Source organism: Tamandua tetradactyla, chromosome 18 (assembly GCF_023851605.1).
Source record: "Tamandua tetradactyla isolate mTamTet1 chromosome 18, mTamTet1.pri, whole genome shotgun sequence".
In the NCBI taxonomy this organism is placed as follows: Eukaryota; Metazoa; Chordata; class Mammalia; order Pilosa; family Myrmecophagidae; genus Tamandua; species Tamandua tetradactyla.
The window spans coordinates 6,373,697-6,401,577 of NC_135344.1; the positions used below are offsets into that span (position 1 = coordinate 6,373,697).

Sequence of the window (27,881 nt, forward strand, 5' to 3'; positions counted from 1 at the left end):
TGACCTTGGTTGACCTTGTCAGTCTAGCTTTGGTGTTCATTGAACATTCCCTTAATATGAACACTGTGTATCAGGCACGTTACATAAACAAAGTGCTGGAGAGAATTGGAGAGATCACATTGTTAGTCAATTATAAAGTTACCTGGGTACACAGGCAATTATAAGGCTGCAGGATCTTTACCTGTTATTAAAAAAAAAAAAAAAGCAAGAAAACATTGGCCTTTTAATCAGAACTCCTGGGATCTGGTGTTATCTCTGCCTCTGTAATTGGATTAATTATTCTCTACTTTGTTATTTTCCTTTTAGACTTTTGCTTTAAAAAACAGCAAAACTCTAAAAATGGCACCACTGCTATGCCTTCTTCATAGGCTGTAAGTCAAAATATATCTTCAGAAGTATTTTGGATTGAGTAAATCTCTCTTGGCCCCTCCGTGGGGGGAGCCTACTGGTTAGGTGCCCTGCATTCCCCTAGCACTTCTGCTCTCACACTCTCCAAACTTCTCTTCCTCCAGGCACCGAGGTCTGGTTGCTAGGGAAATATCTGTACTTTTAAGAAGACATTTGAGAATAATAGCAAAAGCCTCCTTAGTGTCTGAGTGAAGTAGGGAGGTGCAAAAAAGGGGTTTTGACCAGGAGGTCTTTGAGAGTCTTCACATGTATCGGATTTCCCTACAGGTGACCTTGGCTCTCCTTGGCCTGCAGGAAGTTGGTCCTGGGGGGAGAAGAGGGGCCGCGGGCCACTGGGACCGAGAACTGAGCATTGCGGTCAGCACTCCTGGGAACCTTCGGAGCCTGCATCAAGACCCTTCAGACGGCCTGCCCAGGGTCCTCAGGAAGGAAATCCCACCCTAGGCCCTGTGAAGTAATGCAACATTCCCCCCCACCCCCACCCCACTTACCTTTTGAAACTGGAGGCCTCGAGCAAAGGCTTATCCTGAAGTTTGTATATGAAGACTTCCATGCAGGACTAAGGAAGTGATTGTTCCAAAGAGTGTTTTATTAGAACATCAACTGGTAATTCTAAGAGCTTGATATCTTTTTATTTGTTTATCTGCACAGCTGGTAGGAAAACACAGACACCTTCTAATTGTATAGCTTGAGCTGGTGGTAAAAAGGGAATTTTTTTCACAGGTTTACTCTTTGCAGCTGAATAATCTTTTAAGAATTTTTACCATTTACATATCACTGTATAAATTGTCTCACGAGGGTTCTACTTACCAACTTTATTTGTGGAAAATGACAGCTTTTCTCTTGTATGTCATTACTTCATGCTTTCAGGGCTTTCAATTAACAGAATTCAGGGTTTTTGGGTTTTTTTCTTAAGCAAGTTTATATTTAAAAGTTTTTTACAAGTTTGGTGAAGAAAGCAGGAGGCCTGTGAAGGAAACTGGCCCATCACATAATGGATGAAGGAGGATATGTCTCCGAGGAAATGCCTGGATGGCTTGGCCTAAAAGGGCTGAGAGAAGAGGCTGTGCCCCTTTCTACTTTTCACATCCTTTCCTGACAAGGTCCTCAATGGGCTTCAGGTGTGTCTGTTTGTTGATCTGACGTCATTATGCTCCTGAAGGTGGAGGGAGATGACAGTCAAAGATATGTCTCTGAGGACGGCACCCTTTCCAAGGACATTTGCTACAGAGACCTGCAAAATGAACAAGCTTCTCAGACTGCAAAGTGTCTGGGACTGGACCCATACGAGGGAATGGAGACTGGGCCCTAGAGAGTCATGAGCTACACATGTGTTTTGGTGGATGGAGAGTCTGTCACTTGGAGTTCAGAGCATCTGGAGTGATTCTTAGGTGGGACGCCATCTAAGTGTGTCCTAGCACATGTGACAGTCTGTGTGTGCTGGTGGCTGGACCCGTTCCAGGACATTAGCTCACCATGCTGGGTGTATCAGTCAGAGCACTCCAGAGAGGCAGATGCAACAGGAAACATGTATATTTATAATGAATGCGTGCAATTGTAAGAAATATGTATATTGTGGGGCTGGTAAGTACAAATTCCATAGGGCAGGTCAGAGGCCGGAAATTGCATTAAGTCATGTTGCTATCTTGGGTGTGAATTTCTTAGGAAGGCGTGGAGGTTGGAGATAACAGTCAAAGTTGATGATAAAGCTGTCAGGCAAAATTTCGCCTTCTGAATTTCGCCTTCTGCAAGCTACAGTTCTTTGCTCTTAAAGCCATCAGCTGCTTGATGCAGCCCCCTTCATGGCTGGGGGTCACCTCCTTTTATGAAAGCCACTGATAGTGTTAATGCCAGTTTTGAAGCAGATCATGTCTACACAATCCCTCCACAGCAACGCCCAGGCCAGTGGTTGACCAAACACGTGGATGCTGTAACCCAGCCAAGGTGACATATCAAATTGATCATTATGCTGGGCCATGTGCGAACCAGTAGTCTGGAAAGCATCTCTTGCCAGTACTAAGGAAGGTGGGTGAAAGCTTAGATAAAGGCTGAAAATAGAGATTGTCGTCTAGCCCAATTTTGTGATTTTAGAAATGTGGAATCCAAGGTCCAGAGACTGTGTTACTTGCCCAAAGTCATGCAGTTAATTAGGAAGAAAAGTGAGGACATTGGATCTTTCTACTCCACCCTGCAGTGAGACTTAGAAGGAATGTCCCTTTGCAGAAGAGCTTGAATCTGGACTTTTTTCTACCATCCCTGTAGTGGCTTGGAGATATGCACCCCTAAACATGTTCTTGGTCTTACTCCATTTCTGTGGGTGTAAGTCTTTCAAAAATATGACCTTTTAAAGATGTGATTTTAGTTAAGGTGTGGCCAATTGCAGCAGTTTGGGTTTTAACCCAGATTGCTCGAGTCCTTCATAAGCAGAATGTGATACAGACATAGAGGAAAAAAGCCACGGGAAGCATGAAGCTGGAAGTCAACGGAACCAGGAAGATAAAGGAGAAGATGCTGCCATGTGCATTGCTGCACTGTGAAAGCCAAGCACCGGGGATCGTCACAGCCAGCCCTAGAATGCCACAGTCTTCAGGGAGAAGCCCTGTTTTGCTGATGTGTCCATTTTGGACTTCTCCTAGCCTCATAGTGTGAGCCAATACTTTCCCCTTGTTGAAGCCAATTATTCATTGTGTAGTCTTTGGTTTAATGGACAGGAAAAGAAGACAGTTTTGGGTACTAGAAAGTGGAGTGCTGCTATTACAAATACCTAAATCTGTTAGCACTCCGTGGAAAAAGCCTGGATTGCCTGGAAAACACTGTGAGTAGAAATACGGATATTGAAGATCTCTCCAGTGAGGTTGTAGAAGGAAACCAAAGAGGTGTTATTAGAAACTGGAGGAAAGGTGATTCTTGTTTTAAAGTGACAGAAAACTTGGAGAAATTGTGTTTCAGTGTCAGCTGGAAGGCAAAACTTGCAAGTCATGGACTTGGACATTATTTAGCTGAGTGTGGCAGATGCATCTGGTTCTCCTTGTAGCTTTTGGCAAAATGCAAGAGGAAAGGGTTACTCTGGGAATTAAACACTTAACACACCAGGGAACCAGTAACTGATGACTTTGGAAATCCTCAGCCTATCCGGATTGTGTGCTCTGAGACTAGGGCTGGAAACGGCTCTGTCCGGGATGTCCTCGAGCTTTGGGAAGTGAGTTCCCAAAGGACAGGGCTCCATCTGAGGATTTAATCGAGCAACCTTTTGCTAAAAAGGATGTGGCTGAACATGGACCCAGTTAGCCATTTCAGCAGAAGTCAAGACGGAATATAGAGTTCTGCGGGAAGGATCTGTGAAAAAAATTTTTTGTCTGATGGTTTGAACCCTCTGGAACTGCATGCAAAGAAAATAAGCCTTTTAGGGAATTTTTATGAATAGAAGCACTACCTGAAAGGGACAGAGAAGGAACAAGATGAAGGAAGAAGAACTTCAAGTCAGAACCATGGAAACAAAGGTCTGGACTTTTGTGGGGGGATCCACACCCTGATGTTCAGGGAGAGCCTGGTGCCATCCCTGTGCTCGGGGAGGGTGGAGCCTTCACCTTGGCTTTGGGGAGAGCATGGCCTCTGCACCAGTGCTTTGCAAGTGTGGGGCTGCTGCTCCATCAGACCTGGAGGACAGAGAACCAAGCCACAGATGAAGTGTGCCTGGTTGGGTTTTGGGCCTGTTTGGGATGTGACCCCGTTTTCCTTCCACTTTCTCCCTCTGGCATGGGAATGCCCATCCTCTGTCTGCTTTTCCATTGTATGTTGGAAGCTGATGACTTGCTCTCTAGGTTTCACAGGTCGGAGAGGAATTTTGTCTCAGGATGGGCCATGTCCATGACTGATTTTGATGAGACTTTGTACTCAGCATTGTTCTGAAGCCACTTAAGGTTTTTGAGATGATGTGATAGAAGGAGTGTATTTTGCATGTGGGAAGCACATGGCTTCTTGGGATCTAGAAGTCAGAATGTGGTGGCTTGGGGTCATGTGCCCCAGAAAAGCATGTTCTTCATCTTGATCCATTTCTTTGTGAATAGGAGCCTTCGAAGATGTGATTTTTAGTTAAGTTGTAGCCAACTGAATAGATTAGGGCTTTAATCTAGATTACTGGAGTTCTTTATGAGCAGGATGAAATAAGGTCATGGAGAGAGAAGCCAAAGGAAGCAAGAATCTGGAAGGCAACAGAACCCAAAAGAGAAAGAAGATGCTTCCAGATGCTTTGTTATGTGACAAGCAGCCAATGAACCCCAAAGATCCCTGAGCCCCAGAAGGCCACAGACTTTTGGGAGAAAACATTGTCTGGCTGATGCATTGAGTGGGTCTTCACTTAGCCTCAAAACAGTGAGCCAAGAACTCCCCACTGGTGGAAACCAACTCATTGTAAGGTATTTGACTTAGCATCTAGGAAATGAATACAATCATCAGATGTATTAGTATAGTCGGCTACTTCTTTCCTCAGATGACAAATTCATAATGCTACTTTGTGATCAGAGAAGTAAAAAACAAGCAAAACAAAACAGATGCCCTCAACAGGGAAATGAATCTCTGTGACTTCAATGGGAGACGTTTTATTTAAGGATCTAGTGGCCAATGCATGTTCAAACAGATTCTTGAGATCCTACATGCCAGAACACTGTGGAATTGCTTTCAGATGTGAGAATAAAATTTTTAAACACCATTAAATGTATACCAAGGGGTTTTTGATAAAAGGGAAATAATCCTGTCTCTCAAGAATAAGTTTGCCTAAATTGCTATGTGTGTGTTAGGGTTTGGCTTCTGTTCTAGAAGTTGAAAACGACCTTGGCCTTGACCTAAAAGCACAGTCCCTGTCTTATTTGCCCTCTGTTGAGTTGTAAGTTTTAAGGCTGAGGTTGGCTTTTACAAAAGCAATATAAAACACAGATCTTTCTCTATGGTCAATTATAGATGTGTACCTGTTAATAATCAATTTTTCACTTTAGTTTTAAAACATCTTGAGTCCAAACCACTGTAAGGACATTCCTGAAAGGCCTATCTTTATAAAAGGAAAATAGAACAAACCAAAAAAAAATTCAGCCCCAATAAAAAAAAAAACGCACGAAGTCTGAAAATGAAGATAGTGTCCTTTCTTTGTTATTTCTCACTGCCCCAAACTTTCTGGAGACAGGATCTAATTAGGGAGACTGATTTCCAGAAGAAAGCATGCACCTCCTGCTTAAAAGGAAGGGAATAAACACCTCCTGGCTCATCTTAATAAGGTTTCCAAGTCCCACCTGGGGTCTGCTTCATGTCTCCTCTTCTCACCCCTGCACTCTGAGCCAGGAGCTGGGGTGCCGGCTCACATGCGCCCTCTGTGTTGGCCTTGCTCCATCCTTCTTTGAATATTAGCTATAAGGCCTCTATACAGATTAATCTCAGGGAAGAAAAAAATTAGCTGAAGCCATAAAGATAATTAATCTTTGTTTGAAATGATATTTTCCTTTCTGCTACCATTTGTCATGTGGAAGCATAAGAAAACCCTTTCCCCTGCGGTGGAAGCCAAGGGATGCTGTTTGCAACTGCAAGAGAATATTCTCTCCCCTCTCCTTGCCGCTACATCTCCAATTTCAAGGGCCAGCACCAGGAGCTTCCTCAGATGTTTTTGCAACCCACTAGTGTCCTGGACTCATCTCAAGGTCGAGAGAAGGTCGTCAGATAGCCCCGAGAGCTGTGCTGGCCAGTGGGAAGGGCTGACTGCCATGCCCTTTTAAATGGGGGGTAATGTCCCTTCCAAATTGTTATCTCCATTTCTTTATAGTCAACGAGGCGGGGGCTGCATCAGCAAAGGTCAGGGACGGCTGGGCTTCCCCAGTGTCCTCCCACCGAGCTTTCTTTTATTTTCTCATTCTTGTATTCCCAGGAGTTCTTTATATTTAGTGAGGCCTAGGCTTAATTAGATATTTAAATGATTTTGAGCAATGCTGTTTCTTTAACTTCTAACTGCGACAAACACATATGAAACATACTGTTGGCGGCATTTAATCAACAGCAGTCAATTTATCATTTTCACAGTTTTAGTGAGTGGTTATGAATCACTAAAATCACAGGTATTGTAGACGCAGCGTTGCGGCACTATCATTAACAAATGCACAGTGCACAGAGGGGTGACTTGGTAATTGAGTGGGACTAATAAGAATACATCATTTAGCTGTGTGTGACAAACTGGGCTTCCAAATACAAGCATGGAAAATTCACGTTTTGCTTAATAAATAAATTACACAGCCGATGTATTATACATAATTTGTGTCCTCGTGGATTTGAGTGATATATAATGCATGGTCCAAGTCATTTATTTATTAAGACTAACTATATATTTTGTAGGAGGGGAATGCTAGACTCCAGGGTAAGGTCTGCCTGCATAACTGCTGCAGACCCCGGGTTTGATTGGGCAGTAAATGAGGTGTGCTAGGGGAGTTAGCTGGGGGGAGGCAGTGTATCAGTGTTGCCAGGGCTCGTGTGTATAAGAACTTCAATTTTCTCTATTTATGGGAGGTGGGAGGAAAAACGATCTGAAACTTTGCAGCAAGGCTAGAGATACGCCATTTTCAGGAGGTGAGAGAAATGCAAATATCCCTAAAAACATCCAAAGTAAGAAATATTTAAAGGTTCGTTATATCTGAGGCATTGTGGGAATGCTGAATTGCATAAGCCACGGCGAATGGCTTTTCAGGAAGATGGATTCAAGGAGGAGCCGCGAAGTGTTCCAGCATATGTCACATCCAGATGGAAATACACTGAGCTGGGACGGCAGCCCCGGGGGTCGCCATTGTCTCAGTTCACACAATTTCAGAGCCGGAACTGGGTGAGGCGTGGCCGTCGGTGCTGGACGCCACCTCAGCGACCCTTGGAGGGGTGTGGGATGTGACGCATTCTGAGGATGACCTCAGGATTCAGTGAGAGCGGTTGAGTATCTCCCATGCGGACGATCTTTACGCTATTATTTATGAGTGTGATCGCAAGTGTGCACAATGCTAGAGAAGGAGCCAGGGGTTCCTTTTCACGAAGGAATGGGCCGATCAGTATAGATAAAGAGATAAATCAGTGAGTGCACATAAAATACACACACCAACCAACTCTCCCTTCAGCGGGGAGCTGAGCCTCATCGAGAGCAGTGTCCCTCCTGGTTCAGCCCGGACCCTTCTCCCCTCGTGATGCCTCCTGCTCCGGGGCTCTCTCCAGGCGGGGCGGGGCCTCTGCCCTCGATCGGAGGCTCTCCTGTCACAGCACGTGTGCCTGTCTTTGCAGTGCTCGGACTCAAACCACACAACTCACCTGGGGACCACGCCCGGTTTCCTTAGAGGTGGTTCCTGCGGAGGGACTGTCCCTTCCTCTTACTAAACGACCGCCATGGGCTGTGTTTATTCCTCGGATTGCCCACCCCCTCTTCAGCTCCGCAGCCTGGCCCTGTGCAGGTGCTTCTCCGTGTGGGTGGTGTGGCAGGCTGTGCTCTCTTCTTATGCACAGGGACAGCTGCTTTCTGATCCACTAAGCAAAAGACGGAGTCCCACGTGGTTCCTTGAGGCTTCCTGAGCCGCACCCTGAAGCCCAGCCTCGGCCGTGGAGCCCAGGGTCAGCGTGGACCACCTCCTCCACCCCGCCCTGCCGATGTCACTCCATCCCTCTCTCCCTTCACAGAAACACTCCTTGAGGAGTCTGCACTCGCTCTCCTCTCCCGCTCCTCCACTTTGCTCTGAATCCATTGCATGGAAAGGTCCTTTGCAAGCCAGCTGAGGGCCTCCACGTTGCCAAATCCAATGGCTGGTCTTGAACCTCCTCTTGCTCGGCCTGTCCATGGCTGTCACGTGGTCTGTCACTTCTCTTTGTCACAGTCTCTCCACTTGACTTCCAGGATGCCACACCCTCCCGGATGCTCCCCTACCTGACTCCTTCTTCATTCTCTCTGCCAGACAGTCTTAATTCTTGGACATAGGAGTGTCCCAGAAGTTAGTTTTGGGGCCTCTGTGCTGATACCCTCACCTTAGCTGGTCTTACTCAGGTTCCCTGCTCTAAATATCATCTACAGATCGATATCTTCCATGTCTCTAGTTCAGACTTATATATTTCTCAGTTTCCCTAATAAATCTGTTTCTCCCCCATTTCTCAGCCATCTCAGTAAATAGCAGCTCCTTTTTTTTTCTTTCTAATTTCTCAGGCCCCAAATTTGGAAATTATCCCTGAATCCTTCTCTCTCTCTCTCACTCTCTCTCTGTCCTCACATCCAGCTCTATGGGCAAATAATATTGAGTCTGCTTCAAAGACCTCTTCAAAATCAAATCACCGATCTAACAATTCCAGTGTCAAAGAACTGAGAGCAGGAACTTTTATAGGAGTTTGTACACCCTTGTTCATAGCAGCATATTCACAGTAGCCAAAAGGTGGGCATAACCCCAGTGCCCATCAGTAGATAATTGTGCTAGGAGTACTCCCTACAATGGCATTTTATTCAGCTGTAAAGAGGAGTGAAGTTCTGATGCGTGTTACAACACGGATGAATTCTGAAGACATCATGTTGAGTGAGCGATGCCAGACACAAAAGGAGGAATATTGTAGCAAGTCACGTAAAGGAAGCATCCAGAACATGGAAATTCATAGGGGCAGAGGTAGGTGAGCAGGGCAGGGTGGGGCGTGGGGGTTACGGAGTTATTGCTTGTTGGGGAAAGGTTTCAGTTCGGGGTGATGAGAAGTTTTGGTACTAGATGGCGGTGATGGTAGCAGAGCATTGTGCCTGCAATTAATACGCAGAATTGTGTACTTGGAAGTGGTTAAATGGGAAATCCTGTGCTGCATATTAGTCACCACAATAAAAATAAACAACACCAACAACAAGTCACATCCTGGAGGCAGGACTTGAGGAACAAAAAAGGGAGAACCTCCGTAAATCCCCTCCTCCATAAAATCAAAGGAAATGCTGGGAACATGATCAAAATAGCCACTGGAGAATTCTATAAATCAACCAAAGGCTTCTATGACAATCTGAAAACCAGGGAAAAATCACAGACCCTCGGTAGCTGCATCAGGGTTGTGGGGTTTTCACTCAGACCCTTCCCTCGCTGTCTTCTCAGTTGTGTGTGGCCTCAAAACCCGGCCCCTCCCAGCCGCGGGCTCAGCCCTGAGGGGGGTGGGCAGCTCCGCACAAAGCTCCCCCCCCCACATGGCACCCCCACTAGTGGACAAATCCTGCAGCGTCCAGGAGAAGCCCAGTTCACAGGGCCTCCCACTTACCTGCCCTGGCTCAGCTCACAATGTGGGGCAGGCTCTTCCTCCAGGGCATTTGTCCAAAGCAATCAGCTGGGATTTTCTCTGGACATCACTGGCTACCTAAGGCTGCAGTACTGTTGGGAAGAAGGAAACTGGCCAGGGATTGAAAAGAAAGATTTGAGGAACAAGATATAGGCTTTGCAAAGCCCTGGCCTATGCTTGGGGGAGTTGGAAGGTTGCACACCCCACCTCCCCCCAGCCACATGCCCAGGAAGGACCTGAGAGGGCCCCACCTGCTCATCGTGAGCTGACGTTGAGGGCCATGCAAGCAGGAAGGATGCTTGCAAGAAGATCATTGCAAGAAGATCTTGCATGGCCTTCATGCATGCAAGAAGGCCAAGGCCGGCTCAAAACAACACCCCCCACCCCCACTAAAGACCTGCCCCAACACACGTGGGGCCACCTCGGCAAAGAGCTCCTGGGAGGCATATCCGTTCCAGGCGTTCAAGGACATCTCTGAGCAACCTTCTGCTGACCACTAAGCCAACTGATCAGTGGCCACACATGACAGGGAGTGCTGATTTTACAGGCTTGCTCCAAGAATGCAATTAAACCGACAGACAGCCACAACTCAGCAGCAGCAACAAAACCTGGGGGAGGGATCATACTTCCAGAGTTGTCGCATTTTATTACATAAAATACCTACTTTTCGACAAAATATTATGAGACCCACAAAGAAACAGGAAAGTAGGCTCATCCACAGGAAAATAAAGCAGTCCATAGCAACCGCTCCTGGGTGCGCCCTGATGTTGAACTTGCGAGACAAAGAATTTAAGTCGACTGCCAGCCATACACTCACAAGACAGGATCTGGTCATATCTGTTGCCCCTACCCTGGCCCCTCATCCCTCCTGGGCTAGTGGATCTCCTCCTGAAAAGGGCCCGGCTGTGCACTTGTGACCTGTCGTGCATTCTCTGTGCAGCAGCTGCAGGGGCCGTGCAGAGGCCGTGCAGAGGCCGTTATCGCTCCTTCCCACGGCTGACTGTCCCACACACGCCACAAACCCAGCGCACCTGGGTCGTCCATGCCGTGGCCCCATCTGCTGCCCCCATCTCACCTCCTGGAACTCCGCCTCCATGCTCTTCCCAGGGACAACAACCTCCTGCTCCTCCTGGGAGACGGAGCTGCCCTGCTCTCTCCTCTGCCAAGAAGCCCACCTCCGATGCTCCGTGGCTGGCTCTTCTTCTCGTCAGGGCCCATGGCACCCATCACCTTCTCACCTTCTCACCTTCTCAGGCTCGGTTTCCTTGACCATCCTTGCTACAACGACACCTCGGCACCACCACGTTTACTAATAGTTCACTTCATTTGCTCCTTACCTCTTCTAGAACAGAAGCAACGTGAGAGGAGGGTTCAGTCTTCCATGATGCCGTGGTCAGTCCCACCGCCCGCCCCACAGCAGACCTCCGTCAGCACCTCCTGAACGCATGGACATAGGTGCCGGCTCCATTGTGCTTGATGGCAGAACGTTGCGAAGTGTCTCTCCTTTGCCACATTTCAAGCACCCAAACCAGTCACTGGGTATTATGCCTTCAGTGAGGCAGGCTGAAGCCCCAGTGCTTCCAGATGGCCCGTCCTGGATCCCAGTCCATGGTTTAGGACCCGCCTTCTACACACCCTCACTTGTCTTCTCTGGCACGACGGAGACACTGTCGCCCAGATTTGATTTAGGTAACGTGAAACTTTCAAACCACAATGCCCTACATAAACTGAGCAGCAGCGCCAGGCACCGCGGGCGGCTGGGGCCGGTGCGGTCAGAGGCAGGGCCACCTTATTGGGATTGAGGAGAAAGCTGGCGAGGACTTCAGTCGTGTGAACGTGAGACACGGCGAGGCCTCCGAGGAGGAGCGCTGCATCGTCAGGTGGACGCGCATCTCTGCGTTGTGCAATTCAGGGAGTTTCCCAGGGGCTCGGACCTCAGCACAGCAGAGAGCACTGAGGTGGCAGCTTGAGCTCCAGGCCCGGTCGGCTCTGGTTCTCCACCTCGGGTTCTCGACTGAACTTCGCAAGCCTCGGTGCGTCCTCTGGGGGTGAGGTGACAGTATTGGACCTGAAGTCCGGGGTCGTTGCAAAGGGTAGAGGCGTGAGCCCCGAGCACACACGCAGGTCTAGGGCACAGGGCTGGGAACACGATGTTGAGGAAATAGGGAGAAGTAAATGTGAGGCCAAAACACTTGAATGAGTCCATCAGTGCCTCTGTGTTCGGGAAGTTGTACGGGAAGGCTGGTTGCCGTGGATTCTGCCCATGCCAAGAGCTGGGCAGCTGTCTCAGGAGTGTCTCCCCCACTGTGCTTCTCCCAGAGAAGAAAGGATGGGTTTGGAGGCTGTGTTGGGGTGGAGGGTGGGTAGCATTGTGGTAGAAGGATCACACGTCATAATTATTTCTAAGGTTTTTGGATACATTAGACTACGAGATCATCATGTCCAAAATTCACAGGACACAGAGGAGCACCTGCGACGGCTCAGCCTGGCTCTTCCTGAGGAGCCTCTGTGGTCTTGTTAGGACGCCAGCCATGCCCTGGCTCTCCGCATTGGCTCACTGAGCTCTGAAGGTCTGACGCAGCCGAGGGCGAGCACAGGAACTCATCGGCCGGTCAAGGGGTGCAGGAAGGTAGAGCCGTAGGGGTCCATCCGACCCTTCCACAGAGCCATGCGGACCTCCACAGACGAGGCTGGGCACTCCTGAGAAGTCACGCATGCCCAAGAGGTCCCCAGCTCACAGGCCTGCTCCTCTTTTCCTCGTGGCAGGCCAGGGGGCATCACAGGCACTGCGTTGGCGCGTCAATGTCAAAATAAAAATATAAAGCACTGAACAAAGCTATTCGGCAAGAAAATGTCCTTGACACAATCTAGGCTGATTCTGTCTGTGACTCAGCCGTTAACCATCTAAAAGCCCAAGCAGGGAATTTCTTCTCTTGGTTGATTTTTTTTTTTTTTTTTTTTGGCTGTCACCTCTCCCTTTTTGCTAAGCCTATACTAACAGGGCTGAAGGATAAAGAGCAAACACAAAGCTATTTTGGCCTTTGTGGTCACTGAGATAAATCTAATAATTTAAATTGACCTGGGGGCCTCTGTATGGAGTAATCTCCCACTGAGCTGACCCAGTGAGACTCAACTCATTTTTGAGTCTGTACCCAGTCAGTGTGAAAGTGTCAATGTTCGTGTAACGCACTGAGCTGGATGCACTTATCTTTTTCATACCCAATAACCAGAGACAATGATTATATTATTCATAAGATATTTTTACCTGCAGTGATAAAGCACACAGCTTTAGTCATTTCCTAATTTTTTTTTTAACTTCACCTTCCTTTATAGCTCTAGGGATAGCCTTAATTTTTTTTAACTGTCATTGTTTATTACTGTTTTAGCTCCATTCTCTACAATTTCAGCAGCATCTTAAAGAGACATTGTGTCTCCGTACAATGAAAAAACAAAATGGCTTGCGGCATCGGAAATAAGCACCACAGTTAACTGTACCATAGTAATGGGCATCTGCTATAGCTTCCTTTCTCTGCAACATGCAAATTACATGTACGTATCAGCATTATAAATGTAACAATAAAGAAATAATCTACAGAGTGTAATACAGAAGCCTGAAAAATAATGGTTTCTACTATACAAAGCAGTTCGAAAATGTTTCATATCCTAACAAATCTGGACAAGCCACAGGAAACCTGTTTTTGGGGACCAGCTTTGAAACCTTGAAATAGCCTTACCTATTACATTAATAACAGTCTCCTCCAAATTTTAATTGTTGTTGATCTCTTAAAAATTAATAGGATAAGCAATGGGAATATTAAAATCAGGATCTACATATTCTTTTTGTAATAAATATAAACAAACATGGTGAGAGTGTAACACAAATCCTGTGGCCGTGGCTACTGAACCTTTTTGTTGTTGTTATAGATCCTTTGGGACAAATGATGAAAGCCACAGACCCGGTCCTCTAAAAGTGAGCATATTCACTTCGAATTTTGCTTTTGATTTAATGGAGTTGGCAGCCTTTCTGGAACCCACAGACCCCTGGAAAAGGGCATTTTCTTTGCAGTATGACTCTTTCCCACAGTGACAGAGTTGACATCCAATTTTTATGTGGTAAAACAAGTGACAGATTTCCTCCAATATGGTTCTCTGCTAATTCTCGAGGATGCAGATCTGAGGAAAGTCATATTTGTCCAGGAATTCCCCCCAGGGTCCCTCCCCCGGGCCCCCGAGTCTGTGGATGAACCTTACGCTATTTCTCGGGTTAAATACCACTGGAGCATGAGCATTTTCTCTGATACTGGAACAAAGGGCTTAACATTTTGGGAAGATGTAATTATTATCACAGAGTTAGAGATCTTTAATAGATTATGTTGTGCTTTATTCACTAATGGTTTAGAATGAAACCATATTTCTTAGGGAAGGGAGAAGTCCAAACACCTGAGTGCATCCTGCTTTTGTTTTCCTTAACCTTGATGAAATCTCTTTACCTCATGTGGTGTCTTCATTGTAGAAGAGTGGGGATCGCGTTGGTTAATACACTCCTTATTCACTGTGTTACCAGGTCCTAATATTCTATCTTTATGTTTGTTCCCTTCAAGAAGCTTCTTTGACTCATCGGACTTTTCCTGCAGTCCCCCACAGCCCTTCACTTTTCTTAACCATGAGGCTTCTCTTGGATAGTTTTGAGGAACTATCAAAACCTTGTAGACCACTGCACAGACCTGGGGTACAAATAGGGCCACTAATTCTCTTATTACAAATGGCTGACCAAGGACCCTCACGTATCTTAGCAGAAAGACCTGTCATGGCCCAAAGTCCTAGGGAGCTGGGCAGGACAAGTGGAGACTGTGCCTTCAGCACCTAAGCAGGCAGAGAACCTGGGTCCCGAAGTCATCCTCCTGCCGCACCATATCACTGATGATGCCCGGCCTTCCCCTTCCAAGCTGGGGCTAGTCTCAGGTGCCAGAATGCCTCTCATCCACACCCTGCAAGAACTAGATTCTCCAGAGGGCAGTTCATAGCCATCGGTGCCAGGCTCAGGTCCAGGCATGGGTTCCCGTATCCAGATCTTGGGGTTCAGATTCTCAATCTTCATGCAGAGTCAAACTCCGGGATGGCAGTTGGACTATGAGACAACCTGCAAGGGCTGGTTGTGTGCACCAAATCATGGAGCCAGAAAGCCCATCTGATTTCTCTCCTTAGGGTTCCACTGGCATGGATCAGGAATTTCTTTGCTGCTAAACCTCCCAAAGGTCTGAGTTCACAACTTTTATTGAACAATGGGGTACATGCTTTGGGGAGGGGGTATTTTCATTACATCCAAGGAAGCCTGTCCTCTTCAACCTGAGCAGGGATTTCAATGCATCTGAGGCCCCACAACATCTAAGAGAAACTCTCCAAGGATTCCAGGCCGTGTAATGTCTAAGAGAACATCTCCAAGGATTTCTAAGTCCTTCACACTTACTCTTCTAGGGCTAAGAGGGGGTTGCAGATATTCCAAGGTGATTTCTTACAACTCTCTTTCTAGAGAACTGTATTTAAACTCTTCTGGGGCACCTCTCTTCATAAATATTTTGATGCTTTGTCTTTGATGGTACATTGCAATATCCTTTTGAGGGTAGGGATCATCATTTAATATGTAGCCCAAATGCCTAATTAGAACGGCATGCAGCTTTGTGTCCTGTGAGCATACAACAAAATCTTTTTGACTGACACACTGTCATCAATGCAATCTAAGTGAACAAGAATTTATTGAATATTTATCCCCTAGGTTTACCGTCAGAACTAAAAGGGGAAATTTACATAATGTTTAGCAGGGTACTTGACACATATTAAGTGGTCAATAAAAGTTAGCCGTTATTCTTGTTTGCTACTATTTCCATTGTAAAAGATCCTGTTTTATTTTGGGAGAAATGAAGGTAAGGCAATTTATACCCCCCCTTAGGAAGGGGTTAGTTCCATCATATTTGGTTATGGTTTTGGAACAATTTTATCTATTCTGTACCAGTGATTGTAAATTTGAATGTCAAGACTTTAAAGTACAAAGATGCTCATTGGACTAATACATTTCGTCCATGCTAAAAATTTAGCATTTGGCACCATATTAGGAGCAAGTGGTGTAAATCATAATTCCAAAAGACATTTTTAAGGAAGAGCACTAAGTTAAAGTTTAGCGGGCACAGGTGTAGGTTAACTCACCTGATAGAGGAAAACAAAATATAAAATGAGAAATGGAAAAGTGACATCATCAACATGACAAAGTAAACAGATACTGAAAACCTCTCCTCAGAGATTCAGTGAAAAAAAAGGATAATTCTAACTTATTCAGGACTCTGGAGGAAGGTTAAGATGAGGGGAGGGTCCCACAAATGCCAAATCAAAGAAAGAGAAAACTATCAGGTAGGAAACTTCCATCCTGGACTGGCTGGTTCTCTCTCCTCCCTGTCACTTGGTCCTAAGCAGCTTGGGAAGAGCCAGGAGGCAGCAGCCAGGACCCCTTCACCTGCCACCAGGGACACAGCCTATGAAATCTCTCACAGCAGTGAGACAGATTCCCCTGTACCCAGACACAGGGACCCCAGCCCGCAGGGACCCACCACAGGATTTAAGCTGTGGGAGAGGGTGGAATACAAGACACAGCAAAGAGGAGTTTCCAAAATACAAGATCAGGGAGGCATCTTCCCTAAAAGCAGCAAGTAGTCAAGCCGAGGCTGTCTGCATCAACCATTTGGGGACCCAGCTGCTAGAGAGGGCATCTCAAGGCTCAGATCAGTGAGGGACGAAGGGTCTGAGAAAACAAGGATAAGACTGTGTTTCCAGCTCTGGGTCTTGGCTCTGGGTCCTGGTGCACTACCCTCGTCTGTGAAGGAAATAGCAGGGGGCAGCCAGAGCCTTGCCTGGGGAATGGCTGTAGACTGGGGAGCTCGGGAGTCCTCCACCCAAGTAAAGTGGAAAACACAGCCCCACACTGAGCAAAGCACCCTCTGCTGCCTGGCTTTTCAGGGCCTCCCCAGACCCTGTCCCAGGCCGTCTGGAGCTGGTCTACATCCCCTGCACAGGTACACAGCTTTGTTTTGGCTGAGAAACAAAGCAACTGTCAAAGTAGCACCCTACTACAAACCCAGGCAACAACCAAATCCCAGAAAAGAAAGAGAAGTCAACCTTCACAATACACACATCAAACTAATCAGATATCAGCAAAAAAATCACAAGGCATACTGAAATTCCGGAAGAAATGGCCCAGTCAAAGGAACAGACTAAAAAGTTGGAGGAGATAAAGAATCTGGAAAATAATCAAAGATGTGAAAAAAAAAAAAAACCAAAAAGCCTCTCCGGAATCAATTCAAAGTAATGAAAGAAAATGTGTATAAAGAGAAAAGGGATGTTAAGAAGACACTAGAAGAGCGTAGAGAAGAATTTGAAGGATACATAGAAAAATAACAGACATGATGTAAATAAAAGCCACTGTAAGGGGAATTAAATATATACTGGAGACACACAATAGCAGATTTGAAGAGGCAGAAGAAAGAATCAGTGAGCGAGAAGAGAGATCAACCAAATTTGAACAGACAAAAGAACAAATGGAGGGGAAAAATGGAAACATTTGAGCAGGGTCTGAGGGAATGGACTGACGACCCAACGTGCACAAACACATGCATCATGGCTGTACCAGAAGGAGAAGAAAAGGGAAAAGGGTCAGGAAGAACATGCAAAGAAATAATGGCCTGTTCTAGTTTGCTAGCTGCCGGAATGCAACACGCCAAAGATGGATTGGCTTTTAATAAAAGGGGATTTATTTTGTTAGTTCTTCAGAGGGAAGGCAGCTAACTTTCCACTGAGGCTTTTTCTTACGTGGAAGGCACAGGATGGTCTCTGCTAGTTTTCTCTCCAGGCCCCTGGGTTCCAACAACTTTCCCCGGGGTGACTTCTTTCTGCATCTCCAAAGGCCTGGGCTGAGCTGCAAGTGCTGAGATGAGGAATGCCGAGCTGCTTAGCAGTGCTATGTTGCGATCTCTCCTTTAAGCACCAGCCAATTAAGTCAAACGTCACTCATTGCAGCAGACACGCCTCCTAGCCAACTGCAGATGTAATTAGCAACAGATGATGTTCACGTACTATTGGCTTATGTCCGCAGCAACAAGACTAGGTATGCTCACCTGGCCAAGTTGACAAATAAATCTAACTAACACATGGCCGAAAACTTCCCAACCCTTATAAATGATATAAGTAAGCAAATTGAATAGGCACACCATACTCCAAACAGAATAGATCCTAATAGACTCACTCCAGGACACATACTAGTCAGACTGTCAAATGCTGAAGAGAAGGAGAAAATCCTGAAAGTCAGAGAAAAGTTATGCACCACATACAGGGGAAGCCACAATTGCTGATTTCTTTTCAGACACCATGGATGGGTGAAGGCAGCGGTATGATATATTTCAGATACTGAAAGATAACAATTGCCAGCCAATAATTTTCTATCCAGCAAAGCTGTCCTTCAAAAATGAGGGAAAGTTTAAAATATTCACAGATAAACTAAAGCTGAGAGTTCATTAATAAGAGACTGGCCCTGTGAGAACTACTAAAGGGATTGCTGCCAGCAGTTTGAAAAGAAATTCTGAAAAGAAAAGACAGAAGAGAAAGGTCTGGAGGAGGATGCAGAATTGATGAATATTATAAAAGTAACAAAGTATATAAAGAAAAAGAAGGAAAAAAATAGATCTGACAAATAAAACCCAGAGTAAAAGATGATTGACTTAAGAACTGTCTTTACAATAATAACTTTAAATGTTAATGGATTAAATTCCCCAATCAAAAGGCGCAGGTTGACAAAATGGATTAAAAATATGATTTACCTATATGCTGTTAACAAGAGACTCATCTTGGTTCCTAACACACAAATAGGTTGGAAATGAAAGGATAGAAAAAGAAATCCTGCACAAGTAGTAACCAAAAAAAAAAAAAAAAAAAAACTGAGGGAACAAGTTTAATATCAGGCAAAATAGACTTTAAATACAAAAATGCATTATGAAATGAATTAAGGACACTATATATTAATAAAAGGGGCAATTCACCAAGTAGAAATAACAGTCATAAATATCTATGCTCCTGATCAAGGAGCCCCAAAATACATGAGGCAAACACTGACAAAACTAAAAGGAGTAATAAATGACTCTACCATGATAGCTGGAAATTTCAACACACCACTATCTCCAATGGATAGAATATTTAAATGGAGGATCGACAAAGAAACCGAGAATGCAAATAATATAAGTGAATTAGACTTAACAGATATGTATAGGGCATTGCATCTCAAAGAGTACGATATGCATTATTTTCATGTGCTCATGGAGCATTCTCCACAATAGACCATATGCTGTGGCACTAAACCAGTCTTTATAAAATTAAAAAGATTTAAATTATACAAAACACTTTGTATGACCATAATGCAATGAAATTGGAAATCAATAACAAGCAGAGAATCAGAAAATACACAAATATATGGAGGTTAAACAACACACCCTTAAACAATCAGTGAGTCAAAGAAGATATTTATTATAAGATAAATCAGTAAATATCTTAAGACAAATGAAAACAAGAATATAATGTATCAAAACTTAAGGGATGCAGCTAAGACAGTGCTGAGAGGGAAATTTAAAGCCCTAAATGCCTACTTTTATAAGGAGCAAAGAACTAAAACCAACAACCTAACTGAACGACTGGAGAAACAGGAGAAAGAACAGGAAACTAATCCCAAAGCAAGCAGGAGGAAAGAAATAACAAAGATTAAAGCAGAAATTATTGAGGAGATCAATACAATCAACCAACCCTTAGCTAGATTGACAAAGACAAAAAGAGAGAAGGTACAAATCAATAAAATCAGAAATGAGAAGGGAGTATTACTATGTACCCCAAAGTAATAAATAAGATCATAAGGGATTACAATGAATAGCTGTGGGCCAACAAACTAGACAACTTAGATGAAACAACCTATACTGACTCGAGAAGAAACAGAAGACCTCAAAAAACTAATCTCAAGTGAAGAGATGGATCAGTTTCAAAAATCTAACAACAAAGAAAAGCCCAAGGACCAGATGGTTTCACGGATGATTTTTTTCCCAAGCATTCCAAGAAGAATTAACACCATTTCTGCTCAAATTCTTTCAAAAAATCGAGGAAGAGGAAACACTACTTAACTCGTTTTATGAAGCCAGCATTATCCTAATACCAAAACCAGATAAAGATACTACAGGAAAAGAAAACTTCAGACCAATCTCTCTAATGAATATAGATGCAAAAATACTTGAAAATTGAATTCAACAGCACATTAAAATAATTATACACTATTACCGAGTGGGTTTTATCCCAGGTATGCAAGGGTGGTTCAACACAAGAAAATCAATTGATGTAATACACCACATTAATGAAACAAAAAAAGAAAAACCACATAATCATCTCAATTGATGCAGAAAAGGCATTTGACAAAATTCAGTATCCTTTTATAATAAAAACAAAAAAGTAAGAGTCGAAGGAAAATTTCTCAACATGGTGAAGGGCATATATGAAAAACCCACAGCTAACATCACACACAGTAGTGAGAGATGGAACATTTTCCCTTTAAGATCAGTACAAGACACAGATGCCAACTATTACCACTGTTATTCAACATTGTGCTAGAAGTTCTAGCTAGAGCAATTAGGCAAGTAAAAGAAATAAAAGATATCCAAATTGTAAAGGAAGAAGTTAAACTGTCATTATTTGCAGAAGACATGATCCTTTATTTAGCAAATCCTAAAAAATAACAACAAAACTACCTGGGCTAATAAAGAAGTTCAGTAATGTGTCAGGATACAACATCAACATACAAAAATCAATGATGTTTCTATGCACATTAGTAATGAGCTATCCCAAGGGGTAATAAAGAAATCCATTTACAATAACAATGAAAAAAATCAACTCTGTAGGAATACCAAAGATGTGAAGGGCTTATACAGAAAACTATAAAACACTTCTAAAAGAAATCAAAGTCCTGAATAAATGGAAAGACATTCCGTGTTCATGGATTGAAAGGCTAAATGTCATTAAAATGTCAAGTTTACCTAAATTGTTCTACAGATTCAATGCAATCCTAGTCAAAATTCCAAGAGATTATTTTGCAAAAATAGAAAAGCTAACTCTTAATTTTATTTGGAAGGGTAAGGGGCCTTGAATAGCCAAAAACATTTTGAAGAAAAATAATGAAGGTAGGTGTCACGTTTCCTGACTAAAGTATATTATAAAGCCACAGTAGTCAAAACAGCATGGTACTAGCATAAAGTAGACATATTGACCAATGGAATAAAATTGAGTGTTCAGAAATAGAACTTCATATCTGTGATCAGTTGATTTTTGACAAAGCTCCCAAGCACACTGGGTTGGGACAGAAACATTTCTTCAATAAATGTTGTAGGGAGAACTGATAGCCATAACCAAAAGAATGAAAGAGGACCCCTATCTCATACCCTATAGAGATATTAACTCAAACAGATCAAATACCTAAATACAAGAACAAATACCTCTCCCATTTCTTCTGAAGGACCACTTTCTTGCATAAAGAATTATTGGCTGGTGTTTTTACTCTTTCAGTGTCTTAAATATATAATACCATTTCTTTCTCATGTTTAAATATTCACAGATAAACAGAAGCTAAGAGAGTTCATTTAGAAGAGACTCCCTTGCAAGAAATACCAAAGGGAGTTGTGCGAGCCAAAAAAAATAAAAAGATAAAAGATAGGGACTTGAACAAGAGTATAGAATTTAAGAGTATTAGTAACTTATAAAAGGATAGAAAGAGAAAATAAAAGCCAAGAATAAAATGACTGAAGAAGGAGGGCTTTTACACTAATAACATTGAATATTAAGGATTAAATTCCTTAATTAAAAGATGCAGATTGGAAAAAAAAGAACAAATACCATAAACTTCTAGAAAAAAGGTAGAGAAACATCTCCAAAACCTAGTGATAAGAGGTAGTTTCTTAGACTTTACACTCAAAGCACAGGCAACAAAAGGAAAGTAGATAAATTGGAACTCCTCAAAATCAAATACTTGAGTGCTTCAAAGGACGTTGTCAAAAGGGTGAAAAGGCAGCTAACTAATGGGAGAAGACATTTTGAAATCACATATCTGATAAAGATTTGATATCCAGAATATATAAAGAAATTCAACAACTCAACAATAAAAAGACAAGCAACGATTAAAAAATGGGCAAAAGACAAAGTAGATATTTTTCCAAAGAGGAAATATAGATGGCTAAAATTACATGATAAGATGCTCAACATCACTAGCTATTAGGAAAATGCAAATCAAAATCACAATGAGATATGTTCTCACACCTCTTGAATGGTCACTATTAAACAAACAGGATTCTACAAATGTTGGAGAGGATGTGGAGAACTAGGAACTAGGCATGTAAAATAGTACAGCTGCTGTGGAAAATGGTTTGTCAATTCCTCAGGAAGCTAAGTACGGAGTTGCCTTATAACAAGGCAATCCCACTACCCAGGATATACCCAGAAGATCTAAAAGCAGAGGTGTGAACAGACATCTGCACACTTCATAGTGGCATTATTCACAATTGCCAAAAGATGGAAATAACCCAAGTGTTCACCAACAGAAGAATGGATAAACAAAATGTGGTATATATATATACAATGGAATATTATGCAGTGGGAAGAAGGAATGCGGTCCTGAAGCACATGATAAGATGGATGTGTCTTGAGGACATAATGCTGAGTGAAATAAGCCAGACACAAAAGGACAGTATTGTATGATGCTACTGATATGAACTAATTACAATATATAAACTCATAGACATAACATATAGAATATAGGTTACCAGGATATAGAATGAGGCTGAAGAATTGGGAGCAGTTGCTTATTATGTGCTGAATGTTTAACTAGGGTGACCTTAAATGTTTAGGAAAGGACAGAGATCGAGTCGAGACGGTAGCACGTTATTGTGAGAATAATTAACAGTCTGAGTGGTGTGTGAGTGTGGTGGAAAAGGGAAGTTTAGAGTCATGCATATCACCAGAAGTAAAGTTGGAGGTTAAAACACGGGAATATATGACGCAGTGAATAATAGAGGAGTTTATGGGGGAAAATGTACCTATTGCAAACTATAGATTATAATGAACAGTAATATTTTAACACTCTTTCATCAACAGTAACAAATGTATGACACCAATACTAGGGGTCAATAATGGGGGCAGGGATAAGGGGTATGGGAGGGTTTGGGTTTTCTTTTTTCTTTTTATTTCTCTTCTGGAGTGATGGGAATGTTCTAAAATTAATCCTGGGGTTGTATGCACAAGCATGTGATGATACTGTTAACCAGCGATTGTACACTTTGGATGTTTGTACGGCGTGCGATATATCTCAGTAAAACTGCATTGGCAAAAAGTGAGAAATGATCATTCTGCTTATGTGATTTAGAAAAAGAACTGAATTGAAGGCCACAGCTTTCCAAAAGTTCACAACTGAGTTTAAATATTAAGAAGAAGAAAAGATTTACCACTAATATTTTTATATCAGGTTTTGACAGAGACCATAACAGACCCTTAACATCAAATATACATGCCTATATGAGTCAGCTCTGATTAGGACATCTATTTAATATTACATGCCAACTTCACCTTGCCACTGAGAAACAAAAAGGGAAAGTGGGATCCACAATAGCTTATTCATGACCTTTAAATTGTAGTCTCTTTCAACTTATCCCTGCAAAGGATAGGCTAAGCCTACTTAAAATTAGGCCTAAGAGTCACCCCCAGAGAACCTCTTTTGTTGCTCAGATGTGGTGGCCTCTCTCTCTTAGCCAAAATGGCAATCAAACTCACCTCCCTCCCCCTCTCCTCGTGAGACATGACTCCCAGGGGTGTAAACCTGGTAGCATAGGACAGAAATCCTAGAATGAACTGGGGCTCAGCATGAAGGGATTGAGAAAACCTTCTCAACTGAATAGGGGAAGAGAGAAATGAGACTAAATAAAGGGTCAGTGGCTGAGAGATTTCAAACAGAGTCGAGGGGTTATCCTGGAGGTTATTCTAATGCATTATATAGATATCACCTTTTTAGTTAAGGTATATTGAAGAGGCTGGAGGGAAGTGCCAGAAAATGTAGGGCTGTGTTCCAGTAGCCATGTTTCTTGAAGGTGATTGTATAATGATATACCTTTCACAATGTGACTGTGTGATTGTGAAAACCTTGTGTCTGATGTTCCTTTTATCTATGGTATGGACAGATGAGTAAAAAATATGGATTAAAAATAAATAAATAATAGGGGGAACAAATGTTAAAACAAATTAAGTAGATCGAAATACTAGTGATGAATGAAAAGGAGGGGTAAGGGGTATAGAAAAAAACAGGGGGGAATAAAGGTTAAAATCTATTGGGTAGATGGAAATACGAGCAGTCAATGAGAGGGAGGGGTAAGGGGTATGGTATGTATGGGGTTTTTTCTTTTTTCTTTTTATTTCTTTTTCTGGAGTGATGCAAATGTTCTAAGAAATGATTATGGTGATGAATATACAACTATGTGATGATATTGTGAGCCATTGATTATATACCAAGAATGGAATGTTCATATGTTAAGAATGTTTGCGCTTATATGTTGTTATGTTTCGTCAACAAAAATATGAAAAAAAATATAGTTTCCTTAGCTAAGGGTGAACATTATTTGAGGAAGATGCAGAGAGTCCAGATATTATAGAATGTCACAGTGCAAAACTTCCTTTGAAGATTTTTTTTTGCTATTTGCTCTAAGGAAATGGGAAAGAATTTGTTGGGGTTGGTGACTGACCAGGCCAATGATTAGCATGTACAATCCTTAGCTCTATTTCTCCACATAAAACCATTAAGTTTTAGCCATTAACAGTATACACAAAAAGATGAAGCTGCCTGAAAGGTAATATCCTGGCAATTTGTTTTGGTGTACCTGATCATATAAAATAGGGATTATTGTTTTATAACTGAAAAAAAAATCAATGCTATTTTCATTTGATGCTTATCAAAAGGGAGGAAACTTCAGTCTTAGCCATAGTCAACTTTTCCCTTGATGAAGCATCCCATCATTTTCTTTCCCCCAGGAGTCATAAATTAATATCTTATCATTGACCACATTATGCCGTATATGCCTATCTATTTATTATTAGTGCATATTTTAGAGTTATGGGAAGTATTGGCACATTTTATTATGCTGATAAACAATGCTGGGCTGCTAGGTAAAATGGGTTGTCAACAGTGATTTCTCTCTTCTTTTCAGCATCTTTTTAATTTTATTCTGGGCTCCTAGAGATGACAGTTTAGGACATCAAATCATACTGCGGCCAGTTTCTTCTCTTCCCTTGCCCTCCAAATTGATTAATGAAGAATGGAATAGAAGAGATTAGTTCATTATGCATAAACACATCGAAAGTATTTCAAAACACAGTCCTCTGCAAATATTTCAGGAGTATATCCAGCAGTCATTGCATTTAAAGTAATCAAGCATGCTTCTTTAAAGTCACATAATTTTGACTCGTGAACTTGAGGAATGAACAACCTGACAGTGAATTCAATAGACTAAAGGGAGGGATGGCCTAAAAGTCTTGCCTGTGATACAAGAGCTTCAGATTCACCCCAATAATACCAGCTAAGGTCCCTCAGGCTTCAACTCCTGGCAAGGATCCAAGGCCCCCCCTACACTGTGGTGGAATCACAAGGACAGCACAACGGTTGAATGTGGGGACAATATGATGAGACTAGATGGAGGTCATAAGTCTCAAGCTGACTGGTATACTTAGTCAAAATGGCATCTGAAATATCCTGAGATGGAGTGATTCTTGAGTCTTTGAAGCTTTGATTTGGGGGTACTCTTTCCATTACCTCTTAGCTCATGGGGAAATAACATGGATTTCTGCAATTCTATTCATTTCTTGGGCAGTCTCAACTTGAGAAGTAATAGAATCTTATTTATTTGCAATGGCTACTCAGAATACTATATTGAATTTATCTTTAAGACTGGCCATGCTCCAGTAACACATCCCAGTAGAGTTCCATTATTTTTTGGTCACTTTCGGTTATGAAAATTCTGATTTTGTTTTTTGATGTGCATCCCTGTTCACTGAAAACTTTTCACATAATCTTCACTTCCTAGCACTCTGCTCTCCCCCCGCCCACACTGCCTGCCAACTAGACTTGTTTCTCAAGAAGTTTCAGGTGGAGGGGCATGGTTTCTCCTCCACACCTCTACCTCTCCCTCTCACCTGTTTTTCCACCTCTGATGCAGCCTCAGGGAGAAGGCAGAAGAAGCTGTTCCACGGGACACAGCCCCTGGCGAGGCTCCTATTGGTTTTATGGGGCTTGGCACCTCTGGCGGACATGAAGGCAGAACGAGGCCAGTGGACAAGGGGCTCAGGAAGAAACTGCTCCCACGGACACTGGTGACCCTTCTTGCGTCAGATCCCTTCCTGCTTGCCCCCCAGGACGGCTGCCCTCATCCTCTGAGCTGTGAGCCTCTTTGCTTCATGCCTCCTCTCTGGCCCGCTGGAAGCTGTTCTCTGCAGTTTCAGCTCTGGGATTCAGCTTTCGCATGTGTTAGAAACCAGGGGCAGAAGAAAGAAGACTGCAGGCCTGATGCAAAGTTCCCACGCCCTGTCTCAATGCCAGTGGCGGGCTTCATGGCTGAACATGCCCCTGGACTGAGATACACCCTTCTCCCACATACATGCCCCTTGTGCTTTGCCGCAGGCTCCTCAAGTCCCCATTTTCCCTCTTTGAGGTGGATAAAGTGAGTGTCCCACTTGACTGCTTTACGGGACGGTGAGGAAGGGAAACTCCCCCATTTTCAAGCCCATATGCCCTTCTGCTAAAGCAGCCCTCGAGGCTCCTAGTGCCACCTTACGTCTTTGTGGCTCGACCTGGCAGAACAGGCTGGCCTCTCGCCCCAGGGGTGCAGGAAGTCTCCTGCCTATGACAGAGCTCTCTTTGAACCTAGTCTGGAAGAAATGATAACGGTGCTCTCAGCACTTCTCCATCTACACTCTCACACTTGCAGAATCCAGCACTGAAAAGGTCTCCGTCAGGCCCTAAAATGTCCTACTGCACAAGCAGACCTTACTGTCCAGCTGAGATCCTGCTACAAGAGGAGGGGGCGTGGGGCAGGTAATGGCTTTTGAACACTGAAGTCCCCGGAGAAAGATCCGTGGGGCAGACTGGGTTCGACTGAAGACAGTGTCTGACAGCCCTCCCTGAGGGCGAAGGGGGGGTCTCCTGCTGCTAGGCTCGCTGGGCCACGTGACCGCCCCTGGCCGGTGGGGTGGGAGTGGGGGGTCCTTCTGGCGGACCCGTAGGGCCGCGTGCTTGGCCCAGCTCCCCGCCCTCCTGCCATGACGCCTGCTGGTTCCCGCCACGCGGCACCCTCAGTCCACTTTCCAGAACCAAGACGACCGAGCAGAGCCAAGCAGCCTGCCCTTGGCGAGTTGTGCAGAAATCAACCTTTGTTATTGGGAATAACTGGAATTTGGGGGTGGCTTGTTACTGTAAACTAATCTGTCCTAATCTAACACACAGAGCACAGATATAAAGAAAGTACTCAAACCCGTTCAGCTGTGGTCAGAGACTTATCATGAAATGGAAAATAGCCTTAATTTTTGAATTTAAAAAATCACTAGCTTGATATATACTGGAAGATACTGTTATTGTGTGTCTACCACAAGACCAAAATTAGAGCCACTGCAAAGCACTTTAAAATTCTCTTTTGAATTCTGAATCCAATTGTTGCTTCAAGCATGGTAAGAACATAGGACGGGAGCGAGGAAATGTTTAATCATGAGCAAGTGGTGGTCCTGGGTCTGAACCCTAACTTCCTAGTCTAGTCCTTCTCAGCTGTAAGCTGAAGCCATTGGCCTGACATGGTCAGTGATGTACCCCCCAAAAAATCATATTCTTAAACGTAATCTATTCCTGTAAATGAAGTATTTTCAAGATGTTATGTCAGCTAGGTTGCAGCCCACCGGACACCGGATGAGCCTTAACCCTACTCCTGAAGGCCCGATAGGGAAGGCCACAGAGAAGAGAAATCCAGAGGGAACAGCCAGCAGCTGCAAGTCCACAGAACCTGAAAGAGAAGGGAAAAGCCAGAAGAGGCCACCACATGCACTGC

At 43.7% G+C, this 27,881-nt stretch overlaps 1 long non-coding RNA gene across 1 annotated transcript in view; it reads right to left on the reverse strand.

Annotated features, from left to right (window-relative positions):
• Positions 1-991: 991 nt before the first annotated feature.
• The window catches only part of LOC143662499 (uncharacterized), a 36,397-nt gene continuing 9,507 nt past the window's right edge, over positions 992-27,881 (reverse strand). Inside the window, exons 3-4 of the long non-coding RNA XR_013165353.1 lie at positions 1,219-1,564; positions 992-1,101 (exon numbers count right to left, since the gene is read on the reverse strand). This is a non-coding gene — a long non-coding RNA (uncharacterized LOC143662499). The remainder of the gene's footprint in view (positions 1,102-1,218; positions 1,565-27,881) is intronic.